General features: G+C 41.7%; 1 protein-coding gene and 1 long non-coding RNA gene across 6 annotated transcripts in view; one reads left to right on the top strand and one right to left on the bottom strand.

Moving 5' to 3' along the window:
* LOC116565489 overlaps positions 1-13,503 on the top strand; it is a 324,301-nt gene that overhangs the window by 54,410 nt on the left and 256,388 nt on the right. The gene's annotated exons all lie outside the window — the stretch shown is intronic.
* CD96 (CD96 molecule) overlaps positions 1-13,503 on the bottom strand; it is a 106,945-nt gene that overhangs the window by 32,955 nt on the left and 60,487 nt on the right. The window lies entirely within an intron of this gene.

Consider the following 13,503-nt stretch of genomic DNA (forward strand, 5'->3'; position numbering starts at 1 on the left):
CCTTATAGTGAATTTTCACAAATACTATTGTGAAAATAGTATCTTCACATACTAAGTATGGTTTCATATTTTCTTCAGTTGTTAGTTTGCAAAGCCATTTCTCCATCTTTATACTCCATAATTGTACATTCTCTTCCTTCCTCCTTACTCCCCCCAAATGAAAGACTGATTCATATTCATTTGAAAATAGCTCTATATTTTAGAGCTATTATATAAAGCAAGGTAGATTAAAGAAGAAAGATATCCAACCACAGTTCACTGAAGTCATGTTTATATCTCTTGGAAAGAAAAAATTTTAAATACATTTTGCATGTGTTTCTCCTTTGTTCCAAAATGTATTCAAGGTGGTTTACATCAATGTGCAATGCAATAAGATAAAAGCGGAAACGGAAAATACGAACAAGGAAAATATAGTAGAAAAAATATGTTGATTCCTGCTGAAACCTAAATGGGGAGAGTGCACAAAGAGCATTTTGTGATGTCCTATGCTTTTAGTAGATGTAGACCCCACATTTGGTCTGACCTTTCTGGTAGTAAATGCCAAGAAGTAAAGAGTTCAGGTTATGTGATTGATGAATATAATAAGATAAGGCAGCATTATTATTAATACAGTTATTAAAAGAGTTATTCTTTTTATTGTAATTAGAAAGAAACTTTTCCCCAGATATTCATAAAAAGAGTGCCGTATAATGTGTAAAGGATCCTATAAAATATCTTTACAGTATGATAGCCTGTATGTTCATTCATCCTCAAGCTTTAGTTAGTGGTCAATGGCAGCCAGCTTTCCTGGTACCTCGATTCTGTGCAAGGGCATGCCTTAAATAGAGAACATAGGCAATCAAATCAAATAAATAAGTCGGCATTGTGGATTATGTATTTATAAACCAGAAGTTCACATCCAGAGGTAATCAATGATAATCTTTTTTTTTTTTTTTTGCAATTAAGCCCATCAGTGAACTACAAAGAGATACTTACTACACTGTGACTTCATGATTACAAGAGTCATACATATAAAATACTTAGAAGCGTGCCTGGAATACAGTAAATGCTAAAAAGTATATCTTAGAAGCCATAAAACAGGTAACTTGCAGTTTAGTTCAGATGTTGATAATACAAGCATATTCTAACTGTAAGCCACTTGAATCCCCTGAGGAGTTCCACAGTTGTCCCATTTTCCTTGGTCTTTATGGAAGAAAGTTGACCTAAGGTAACTAATCCCTGCTTCCTCAGCCTGGCCCAAGTTCAAGAACTACATTCCAAAGTGTTGTACCAGAAAAGGGCTAATTGTCAGAAATGAAGAGTGTGATAGGAGGCTGGGGCATTGGCTTTTTGGTAGGGTAGTAACTTCTCACTGGCAGAATCACCTACAGTTCTTCTCCTCTGCCATCCCACTGAGCCATCAGTACCAGATTCTTGTGCAGAAATTGTAACTTCTAGCTCACTGCCTCCCACCATTCACTAAAGGCTGTGTTAATAAAAAAAAGTGCACAAGATTGCTTACCTAAAGGATATGGGATGCTTTTGTAGATTGCTTTGAACTAGTATTGGAACCACATTCCTAGTCACTGTGGAATTGCTCTTTTAGTACTGAGGATTTTCCCATTGTCTGACACTAGATGACAGTCTAATAGTCGGGACATGGGGAAGGGTCGCCATTGTTCACTCGCGGTGATAAGGTTCCTGGGACTGTGCTCCACCACGCCCTCTCGAGGTGGGCCCAGTCTGTCTCTGCATTAAGAGCAGCTGTGCTTCTGGACAACTGTCTTACTATACAATTTTACTAATCTATGGATCACCAAGTGATTTATAATTTTATTTTGCTCATTGAGAAGATGTTACTTTTGTTCTCTCTAAAGCAATTCCTTCAGTTACCTCTTTTCAAAATTCTGCATTGTTATGTAATTTTAAAGTTACTTCATATTCCTTTTGGGATAAGACAAGGTAAAAATATATAAAAAAATAAATTAGCTATAAGTAATTTGAACACTGTATGAGATGCTGAGATATAAGTTCTTCCTAATGAATAAAGATGGTTTTTTCCACCTTCTTTCCCTCCCTTCTCTTTCTCATGCTGAGAATTAACCTCCAAAAGTATTTGCTGAGAGACTTAGTAAATTCAAAAGAATTGTTTTTAAAAGTGGTGCTATGATAACAATAGTTATAATGAGAAATGTTAAAAAAGATCTAGGAAATAAACATCAAAGAACTTAATATTTATTTGTGAACTACATGACCACTACCTAGAAATCTCAGTCTAATAAGCCACTGCCAGCAGCCTTTAAAAAAGGCTTTATCTGCAAGCAACAGATACTTTTCTATGCCAGCCTGGTTGCCCACACTGGGTGCTGGCACTGACCAGGACATGTAATTTAATTCTGGCAGGAAATCACAGGAATCCTGATGAAGTATAACTTGATTGGGAATTTCATTTACATTAAAATGACTAATTAAATGTTATTTTCTGGAGGTCAGAAAATAATGTGACATAAATCGTTTCTCAAAGTTCACTGCAGGTGAAGAACTCATTCATTTGATTCTACCTATTATGTTATTTAGGGACCTCGTTGGGAGAGAAACATGCCTCAGGAATGCATGCTGCCTTAATCCTTGTGTGACTGTATCTCTGCCCCGACTTAGACATCTATGTTGCTTTACCCTTCTCACACACAGGCTGTGGAGTACACTGAGGGCTGAATACATGTCCAGGGTGGGGAACAAAAAGATCAGTGATACTTAGTCTCTTAGGGAGCACAAAGTTATTTCGGTCATATTGGTCTCCAGCTGAATTTTCCTTAGGCTTTGACCTGAGGGTCTGAATCAGCTTGCACAGATTATTGAGAGATTGATCCCTTTACTGTGGGACCTCACTCATTATTTAGAAGCCAGAGTTAAAGCCATTTAGAGAACTATGTAGCTCCTAGATGAATTAAATCTACCCCTCTCTCCCACTTTATACCATGGCTCAAGGTTAAGGCTCCTTCACATTCCATGATCTGATCTCTAACAATCTTCACACAGTCCTCTCTTTCTACTCCCTGCACAGATTCTTTTATTTGTTCAACCAACATTTGGGAGTCTCTATATTTTAGGCATTGTGCTTGGCACTGGGAATACTGCTCTCCTGGAGTTTAAGTTCATGGAGGAGATGGACATCAACCAGAGGATCACATAAGCCAATTCAAATACCAGAATATATTAAAGGGGGTATGGCCCAGTCAGAGTCCCAGGAAAGTTTTCTCAAGGAATTTAGTGGGAGATTGTGGCCAGTGGAGGAAGGGTGGGAACTTTCAGGCAGAGGACGTAGCCAGTACAAAGGCCCAGTGTGTGGTCTCACATGCCGTGGATTAGTAATAGTCACGTCTGGCACTTGTCCATCCCATTGCTGGGCTTTTACAAGTCCTCAGGAGTGTTTGTTCTGTGTGCTGAGTTGAACTGGATGTGAGAACTAGCTGGGGTGTTACCTGCCACAGGGCATATCTGAGATATCAGCAGCAACAGAACAGTGATCAAACTGTTGCACGCAGGTGCAGAAACACTGCTTATTTCTTAGGAGTTTTGTTTTGTTTTAAAAAATCCCTTCTTAGAACCTGACCTGGAAATTCTGTAACTATATAAGAACATGTCTGACTGTCTCTTGATATCATGTACAGCATTTAAAAAATTTTATTTGCATTTCTTGTAGCCATGTTTTTGAAAGATTTATATTGATCATATATTTCTGGATGTGAGACAGCTTGCTTTGTGCCTTTGTTTTAAGGCTCAGTATACAACATAGCAACATCTCTTCAATATTCGATAGTGTTTTCTATTTCTATGTAGGCAAGCAATATGCCAAACTCAGTGACAGGGAGTTGATGGCTTTGTTTGCTGACTGTTTATTTCTTCTTCAATGTGAATGTTTATTATTGTCAAATACTGCAAGTATCCAGAGATACACTATAATGACTCATATTTCCAGGAAATATGAAATTTAGAGGTAAACACTACTTCACACAAAATGTTTTGTTTATACTAGTTCAGAAATAGCCATAAAGTTACATGAGGAGGTTTAAAACCTTTTTGGCCCATTTCTATTTTAGCTCTTTTAAAAATTTTCTCATGAAAATAAAAAACCCCACTCTATGCTATCACTGGAAATTCAATTAAGTTAGAAGACAGCTTCAGTCAGCGCTGAATTGAGTGGGTAGCCAGAAACATGTTCTGAAATAGCTAATTCTGATCATCTCCATGTGACATCATTAAGCAGAACAGAATCTTTCAACCTGTACTCTAGCCAGTCTTCCTGGTGACCTAACTGCTAGAGAAAGGAAAGGTAAAGGAAGGCTGGAAGACCTATGGTTGGTTAACTTTTGGGAAATACTAAAATATTTTCCAAACAACATAGATTTTAAAGATAATTTAATATGGTCCTACTATATGCCAAATAAAAAAGGCAAGTGAGCAGCTGCAAAGTAGCTTAAGGGGAGGAAAAAAGAGAAACTGGTAACTTAAAGAAAGAGAAATAGTGATTTGGTCATTGTTTCCTCTTTCAAGGAATTTAAAATTACAAATAAAGGTCTTGATTTATTTTGAGATGGGATTTGCTTACTGGACTCTTAATCATGACATGCCTTCTCAGACTGGACAGTATGAGTCTTAGCTTCATTGTTGATTTTTATGCACTTTCACATTTGATTCTCAATCAGATGAACTAGATAATATTACTCTCATTTTTTAAGACAAGGAAACTACTAAAGAGGTGAAATTGTCACGGGATCTTTGGGGTGTTGCTTTGCCAGCCAGAAATTCTGTGGCCAGTGGTGTCTTCTGCCTGAGTAGTGCTCACATCTGCTGGGCTCATTCCACCCATTTGGCCCACCAGGCTGTGCTTGGTCTGTGCTACCAGCCTGGATCCCACACCTGTCAAGGGAGAGCCAGGTGCAGGGCAGCAAGGAGTGTGTGAACTAGTGAGCGTGGGATCTGGCCACTGTGCACAGCCAGGCATACCGGCTGCTGCGGCATGGGAAACTCCAGGCACCAGCATGGGTGCCGGCTCTGTGTGAGGCTGCTGCTGGAACAGATGTCTTGCAAGCGGCTTCTGCTGCAGGCACTGGTGTCTGGACAAAGGGAACACTGTGGCACCTGAAAGCCTGAAGATGCCAGGAACTGTAGCACCCCAAACAGGGTGTTACAGCCCTGGCCCAGGAGGCCCTTAGGTCTGGGCTCCCTGAAGGGCTACAGGCCTTCTCTCCTCATTACTTGCAATGTGGTGAGCAAGTGGGAGATGTGTTTCAGCCCTGCTGTGTTATAGCTCTTTCAGTCCCGACATTCAGTAGGTCCCAAGTTCTTGTCTTTCATCCAAGAAGAATGAGGTATGCAGACAACTAGAGGGTGAGCAAGGTGAAGGGGAGTTTCACTGAGCAACAGAACAGCTCTCAGGAGACCTGAAGTGGGTAGTTCCTTTCCACAGGCAGACTGTCCCAGTGAGTGTCCAGCTCTCAGTGGAGAGGAGACCTGTAGTGGGTAGCTCCTTTCTCTAGACAAGTCCTCTGGACGAGGAGACCCATGGTGGGTAGCTCCTTTCCATAGCTGGTTGTCCTGACTTCTCTCTCAGTCTGGCTGAGTCCCCGTCCTGACTTCTGTCTGAGTCTGGCTGAGTCCCCGTTTTTTCATGGGTTCAGAAGGGAGAAGGCACATGGTGATTGGTTCAGGGGAGGCCATGGTGGCGGGGCTGGAAAAGGCACTATCTGATTGGCCCAATGGTCACCATGAAGTTCTCACTCCAGCCATGACCTTCACCTGGAACTGACAGCCTGAATCCCTAGCTTCAGGCTATCCCTGGCCCGAAGGTGAGGTTTTACTGGGGACCTATGCCTTTCCAGACATATGCCTTGCCTGCAGCCAGCTGCCCTCAGCTCAACCCAGCCACTGCCTCCCTCCTGTGCTCGTTGGTGCCCAAAGTCCGGAGGCAGCAAGATGGGGGACTGGTGTGTCAGTACTGCCCTAAGCATGTACATACTTGGCCAGATTATGACAGTGCCTTGGCTCAGCCACAACTTTGCTCCAAAATTGGAGCAGGTGCCAGGAGTGGGGAGAGTCCAGGGAGTTGGGGGCAAGCCCTTCTGAGCCTGTGGGAGTAGGGGTGTTCCCAGGCTTCTGAGAGCACAGGGATGTCCGGGTCCAGAGTCACAGCTGGGTGGTGGCAGCTGCCCTGAGTCTAGGGCTCCTGCCCCACCAAGTCAGTATGGGGTAGGCTCCTGCCTGTTCCCAGCCTCCATGAGCTCCAAAGTCCCAGCTATGCCTCCTCCACTGCAGCTGGCATCCTCCCAGCAGCTAGTCCATTCAGGCAGCTGCTACCATGAGAATGACTTGCTCTAGGCTACAGAGCTAGTAGGTGTCAGAGATAAGAACTGAACCCAAGCCTGTCTGACACTAAAGACTATTCCATTCTGGTAGCCTTATCAGTGTAGTTAGCCTTGCTGTAGCATGCATCATCAGAACCAGGGCCTAGCCACGGAAGAGCTCACTCATGATGTCTAGCACACAACCTCCCAGAACAGCAAGCCTTTGATAGCTTCTCTTCCTGTCCCACCATCACCTTTCATAAGACTGCCCAGACTTCAGCACTAGCCAGATGCCTTAGGGAGCCTTCTTCTGCATTCCCTAAAGCCTTCCTTTGTTAATCTCTGCTTTTTTTGTACTTAAAAAAATTTCTCCATTTAGAAAAAATTTACTGAATTATCCATACTTATTGATAACCATGTGCTATCATTGTTCTAGGTAATATAGCTGTGTCAGTAGACAAATCAGACAGAAAGCACTGCCCTCATCAGATTTACTTTTATTTTTGTGGAGAGGAGCCAAGCAGGTAACTTACAGAGGATGTTAAAATGTGCTGTGAAGAAAATACAGCCAAAAAAGGGGACAGGAAGTGGGGTGGGAGGCAGCTGCAATTTCAAATAGGATGGTCATGGAGTACCTCATTGAGAAGGTGGTGACATTTGAACAAAAATTTGAAGAAGAAGAGGGTGTGATCCATCTAGATATTTGGGGGAAGTGTTTTTCAGGCATAGGAAATGAGGGAAAAGGCCCAGAGATGAGAGCAACCCTGGCATGTTGAAGAAACAGCTTGGAGTCCAACTTGGCTGAGCAAAGCAAGAGTCGGGGAAAGTGCGGTTGTGGGGATATGACAAGTAGGGTATCATGTGGCTGTTCATGCCAACTGTAGATTTCTGCTGCTCTTCACTGCCCACTTCCCTCCTCCCTTCACTAGGCCTTGGTCCTTGTGAGCTTGGTTTTGTTTACATCAGCATACATCTCAAGTAGATACATAATTCCAAACTTGGATTATTTATTTTTATTAAAACACACACACGCATGCATGCACACACATCCCTTAGACAAAGGCAGACTGGTTAATCAGCCACTCTGTTTTTTTTACCTTGTGTTGTTACTGTATTCCCAAATTGATCTACAGGGTCTAATAATAGAATACAACATGTTGACACTTACTGTGAACCAAGTGCTGTAGTAGGTATTTTGTTTGCTTAGTTTCATCTGTTGTTTTAATCACCCTTAGAGGAAGGAACCACACACACAAAAGCTTTCTCTTCATTTCTTCTGTCTCCCTTCATGTTCCTCAAGCATTCTCACCTTTGGCCAATGCTTTTAGAACTCAGTGTTTATTTTCCATCCACCACACTATTGCTAAGAACTACAGCTTTCTGAGGATCCCGTCAGTGCATAAACTATCACCTCATCATGTTGCTTCATTTTCACTTTATTTCCTTTAACTCTTCAATGGATAATGCCGAACACCATTTTTAAATGGAATCCTTATACCTTCATTTCAGATGAGGTCCCAAAGGTTAAGACCCTTAGTACAGGGCATGAGCAGTCTCACGTTGAAAGCAGAGTTCTAGCCCACTTATGCAGGACATGTGAGGCATGTGGGGTGGGGGCTATCAGTGCTGGTCCATAATCAGCCGCAAAGCTGTGTGGCAGGGTGGGAGCTGTCTGGCTAAGAGTTCCTTTGAAGGGTCCTCTGCATTAGGCCCTCCCTTGTGGAGGAGATGAAGAAGAATCCACTCCTTCTCTTTAGCCCAAGTGAAGTGTGGATCTGAGAGAACAACTCAGATCTCTTGACTTGTGTGTCCTGGAATTTAGAACAAAGGGGCTTGGTGCCTTACTTAGGCTGGAGAGGAGCACTTCCCCCATAGAACAGGCAAAGGTGCGTATTTTTTCCAGACAAAATAGGGTGCCGTGAAAAGAATCTCACTTGGGAGGAACACTTAGAGGAGCAAATAAGCCCCCAAGAGGAGCTGACCTTCAGAAGTTTAGAGGCTGCAGGGAGAGGTAAGCAGAAGTCCAGAAGAGAGGCATGGGCTGCACCAAGGGACAGCAGCAATAGAACAGTCAGGGATTTCTGAAAAATCTGCCCAAGTGCCCCATGAAGTCAATATGGCAATTTTTATTCTCCTCCTCCAGAGGGTGCCCAAGTCAGATTACAGCCAGCAAGGAAGGTCCTTCCTTCCTTGTCTCTCTCCTCTTCTCCTTACCCCATTCCTCATAAAGGGGGTCCCAAGCCAGCAGCTAGGAGTGGAGGAGAGGATGGAGCCAGGCCAGGAAATCAGAGACATCACCTGTCTCTTCCCTACCCCCACCTCAGATATCCCAACCTTTCCAAGCTGAGCTAGACCCACACTTGGGGGAAGGAGAGAAAAGAAGTTCAATTAACTTTTTTGAGTTTTGACACTACATTTGACAAGAGCTTTTAATTATTGACACAAGTCTACATTTGACAAGAGTTTTAAATTATTGACACAAGTCTGTTCTTGTGGCTGAAAGGGACCAGATGACATTTATTATATGAAAATCACCAAAAAAAGCCAAGAAATTTGTCTGAAATTTCTTTTAGAGGACAAGAAAAAATTATTCAACATAGCTCATCTGAACAGAGAAGAATGGAAAAAGTTAAAATTATTTTTTGCTAACTTATCCAGTCTAGCTTATTTAATCAACCAAGTACAAAGGTAAAAGTTATTTGAAAATTTCAAGCAGCTGGTTAACTTATCTGGTTAGTCAGACTCCGTTATCTAAGATTTTGCCTTATTCTAATGTAAAACTGAACCTGCAAATTTAACTTGTTTTCTCAAATAGAAATATTTCCATTTGACCTTTCATCTTATCACTATAGAAACTACTGGCATTGCACAGACTTAGACTTATCCATCTAGTCTCTGGACAAATGTATAATTGCTCTCCATCAATTTGCCTGCAGCACAAAGAGCTTTTAAACACAGTAGTGACATTAACTGGACAATACAGGCCTTCAACTACATCTAAACACATTTGAATCAGCCTCATCAATGGGCATGGTCAGGAGAAGGTGGGCACTGACCTTCAGCGCAGTGTAAAGAGACATGTGGTGTGAAATCCTAAACTCTGCATAACATTGTCATTTGGGAGGCAGATTGTTTAGGCTATGTGCTGACTAAATGGGGAATAATAATGCGTATTGCTGGATTACTGGTCCAGAAAGGGTTTCAGGACTCCCTTGGGGAAGATGACGGTAAGCAGGACAGAGATCATCACGCATCATGCGGTGAGCGTGTAGATACTCAATAATTATGAAATAAACTGAAAAATAGGTCATCTGATAGCTTTTACCCCAAGGAACCTCACCCCAAAGGGGAGTAACTGAATAGATGAATACCCAAAGTAAACTAGTCATCAGGAAGGGTAACCTTGACTTATGGGTGACAGATATGGAAAAAAGAAATTCTTTTAACAGTGTGTAATGTGTGCCCCAGGTGGAAAATGGTGAAAAAGATACAATGAACATAATTTTCTAGGATTCAAGGAGAAACACTGGAGTTTTGTATGGATTCTCTAGATTCATATCTACAGTGAGAATTATATAATAGTGTTGATGGGGCCGGTTACAAATGGAGGAGGGGTTTCTCTAATTTATTTCCATATGAGGAAATGTTAGCTTCACTCTCAGATGCTGCATGTCTTAGGAAAACACTGGTCTAAAAAAGGGAGAGATTAATGTAAGCATAGCTGTCATGTTTGACCTTTTCCTTAGACCTATAACAGCTTCACACTACAAGGGATTTATTCAGTGTCTAAAGACATTTATTGAGCACCAACCACGTACTCTCTGAGGCAGTAAGACTCTAGGTCTGAAGTCTGTCTGGGCTCAATCCTGGCTCATCTACTTTCTGCATGACTTTGGGAGTGACTTAACCTCTTCGTGCCTTAGTATCTTCATCTGTAGAGTGGGATAATAGTACCTAAGTAATTGTGTTGTTGGAAGGGTTCAATCAGAAAATACACTTACTAGTTTAGAACAGTCCATGCACGTTGGAGGCAACCAACAAATATTAATATTATTGCTTAGTATTATTAAACAATCATGGCAGTTGGTAAACATTTTTATGTAATTGCTAGGAAACAAATGGAAAGGTCCTTGTATGATTGCTCTCTGCCAACCTTTTATTTAGCTCCTGTATTTAGACAGACAGTCCTGGTGAGGCTCCTGTTGTAGCACTCTCCATTTCTACAAATGCCCATTCTAGTTCAGACCATATCATTTTTTTAACCACCTTCGTGATCGTGGAAAATAAACCATTTTAAATCCATATCATTTAGTCTTCTTGCTCCCTGCTCTTGCATCTATCACCTGCCTTATACATAGCTTCTGTTTTCCTCATATTTTCCCACACACTAAAAAAGCCACAGTGGCTATTTGTTGTTCAGATCATAGCCCCAACTCATGGCCCATTAGTTGAAGCTCATCTTTACCTTGTTCCACCTCACCTAATCAACCCTTAGCCGTCTCCCAACAAGCCATGTCAGAACTCCTGCTTGCCTTCTCATGTCCTGCGCTCATTATGCTTTATGCCTTTGCTTATGATGAGAATGTGAAGATCCGCTTCTCATCTTTCTTCCACCTAAGTCAATATTTTCTTCCAGACCCTGTGTGCAGACTTCCCTGATCCTCCTTCCTTTACGCCAGCACTCATTGACTTTTCTTACTTTTATGCAGCAGATACATGTTGATAAAGGCAGGAACTATTGGAGAGCAACTGAGGTGCTCCGTTGGCACCTGAAGACAGGCATGGCATGACTAGCGAAGGGGTCAGAAGCTGCTGTCACAAACAAATCACTGGAGTCTTCTCCCTGCCTTGCAGACTCTCTCTGGTATTCCACTGTTAACATTAGAATCCAATACCCCTATCAACTGCTGAACTTATGATTTACTTTCTTCTAATCTCATCTAATGGCATGTCTTCCAGGTTGATCTCCCACCATTTCTGACATGTTCACTCATAAATCAGTAGTTTTCCTTTAGTCTGTGCTCCTCAGTGTCTGATCATCCACATGCTAAGGATCAGCTGTGTCTACCTGAGGTGCTGGCTGAGGGTTAGAGTCAGACTGGACCTAGTATTTTACTCTAAGCACCCAGGAGTAGAAAGACCTAGATGGTAAGAACCAGCTAAGTCATTAGAAAGGACTTAATATTAAAGTCAACATCATCATGGGTCATGTGCAAACAGAACAGTTGGAGACAGAGCCAAAGGGACTGGTGGACACTAAAATAAGAGTCACGGCAGGTGGGTCACACAGGATTGTAAGCTCTGTAAGCCACAGGAGCCCTGCCTATCTTGTTGATCACTGTAACCTAGCACCTCAAAAGTCCCTGACACATTGTAGGCACTCCATACTTATGAGCTGAATGAATAAATATCTTGGATGATTGCCATACTGGTTGGCATTTCTGAGACCTGTTCTCTTAGGCTATGTAACTCTTAGCCAAGTGAGAGCCAGTGAATTGAAAGGCACAGGGCTCTCTCCTCAGAGTGACAGAAGCTCCTGAATTGTGTCTGTACAGCCCCACCCTGGATTCATCAAGTGTCTCTGATTGTTCCACATGGACTTGTCTCATCTTGCCACTTAGCTTGTCAGCCTGTCTTTTCCTAGAACTGCACTGAGAATGCAATTGGGACTCAGCAAACACTAATTGGTTCAGGCTGAATTGAGCTGGGCTTCCCTGGGTAACTCTTACAGTTTGTTATGGGTTATTAAGCTCTCCTCTCCTCGTTAAAGAATATTGCTTTCATGACCTCCAACATTTGTTTAAAAAATATCCTTTCATTGAAGAAAAATTAAGAACTGGATGCCTGCAGCCAAACATGCAGCTTTGTAATGATGACTGGATTATAAAGCTCATTACATCTTAGAATTTGGAATGAAACCATAGCCTTTGAAGTTGGCTTCCAGGACATGCTTCATCTCACTTCCTTTTTTCAAAGAGCATGCTAAGGTGAATCCTACCAGCTTCTGAGGCAGGAAGTCATTGTGTCATTTTGCAATTACCCTCTAATCTACCAAGACAAAATCTGGATTTTTCAATAATAATTCAGTGACTATTCCGAGAAGATAAGTTTATTTAGACATAATCTGCCACTGGTTTAACATGAGTTTTTTTGACATACAAAGTCAAACAAAGTGATTCCAAACATAATCTATTGTTGCCATCTTGACAGAAATCCAGGTTTGATTTTGTAAAGTAAGCAACTCCTACTGTAATCACACCTAAACCTTGATCTAAAACAGGGTTTCTTGGCCTTGTCACTACTGACATTTTGAACCGAAGAATTCTTTGTTGTGAGGGGTTTTCTGTCCTGTGTTATACAATGTGTAGCAGCATCCCAGGCCTCTACACACTAGATGCACCCTCCCACCCTCACTGTGACAACCAAAAATGTCTCCAGGGACTGTCAAAGGTCCTCTGGATGGCAAAATTACCCTGGTTGGCAAGAGCTCATCTAACACAATCCTCAGGTCCAATGCGGTGGGACTTTATTTTACAGAGGTCTTGTGATTCTGCACAGACTTCCCAGCTATGACGTCTTAGTGTGATAGTAGACCAGATAGCATTCCCCACCCTGCTTTTAAACAAATATGTTACTTGACTTTGCTTTCTTTCCTTCATTAATACTAAACGTATATTAAACTGTAGGCTTCTTAACTGTAACAACTGCTTTCTCTTGCTTAAAATTTTGTCACAGAAGTAAGAATTGTGTTTGGTCTGTTATAAGCACTTAGTGTATGTAGACTAACCTTATAAAAATTCAACCAGAAGAAATTCATGCCTGCTTTTAACTAGCAGAATATAAATGCCATGAAGACATTTTTTTTTCTTCAGTTTTGTTCATTGCTGTATTCCCAGCACCTAGAAGGGTACCTGATACATAGTGGGTGCTCAATAAATATCTGATGATTAAATTGTATCACTTTCTTCCTAAAATAAAGTTGAATCAGGTACTAGGATGGCATTTGGAGTCCTTAAGCTGGGGCTCAAGGCTTTGTTTAGTTTGCATTTTCCAATCTGCATCCCTGCTTTTTGGTACACTATGCCACCTCTTTATCCAAGTTTATCTACAGATGCTTTCTCAAATGCCCGTAAACATCTTTGTCACTGCACATAATAACTGTTCACTGTTTTCTCTGTTT

Source organism: Sapajus apella, unplaced genomic scaffold (genome assembly GCF_009761245.1).
Source record: "Sapajus apella isolate SASKATOON/1434 unplaced genomic scaffold, GSC_monkey_1.0 scaffold40, whole genome shotgun sequence".
Taxonomy (NCBI): domain Eukaryota; kingdom Metazoa; phylum Chordata; class Mammalia; order Primates; family Cebidae; genus Sapajus; species Sapajus apella.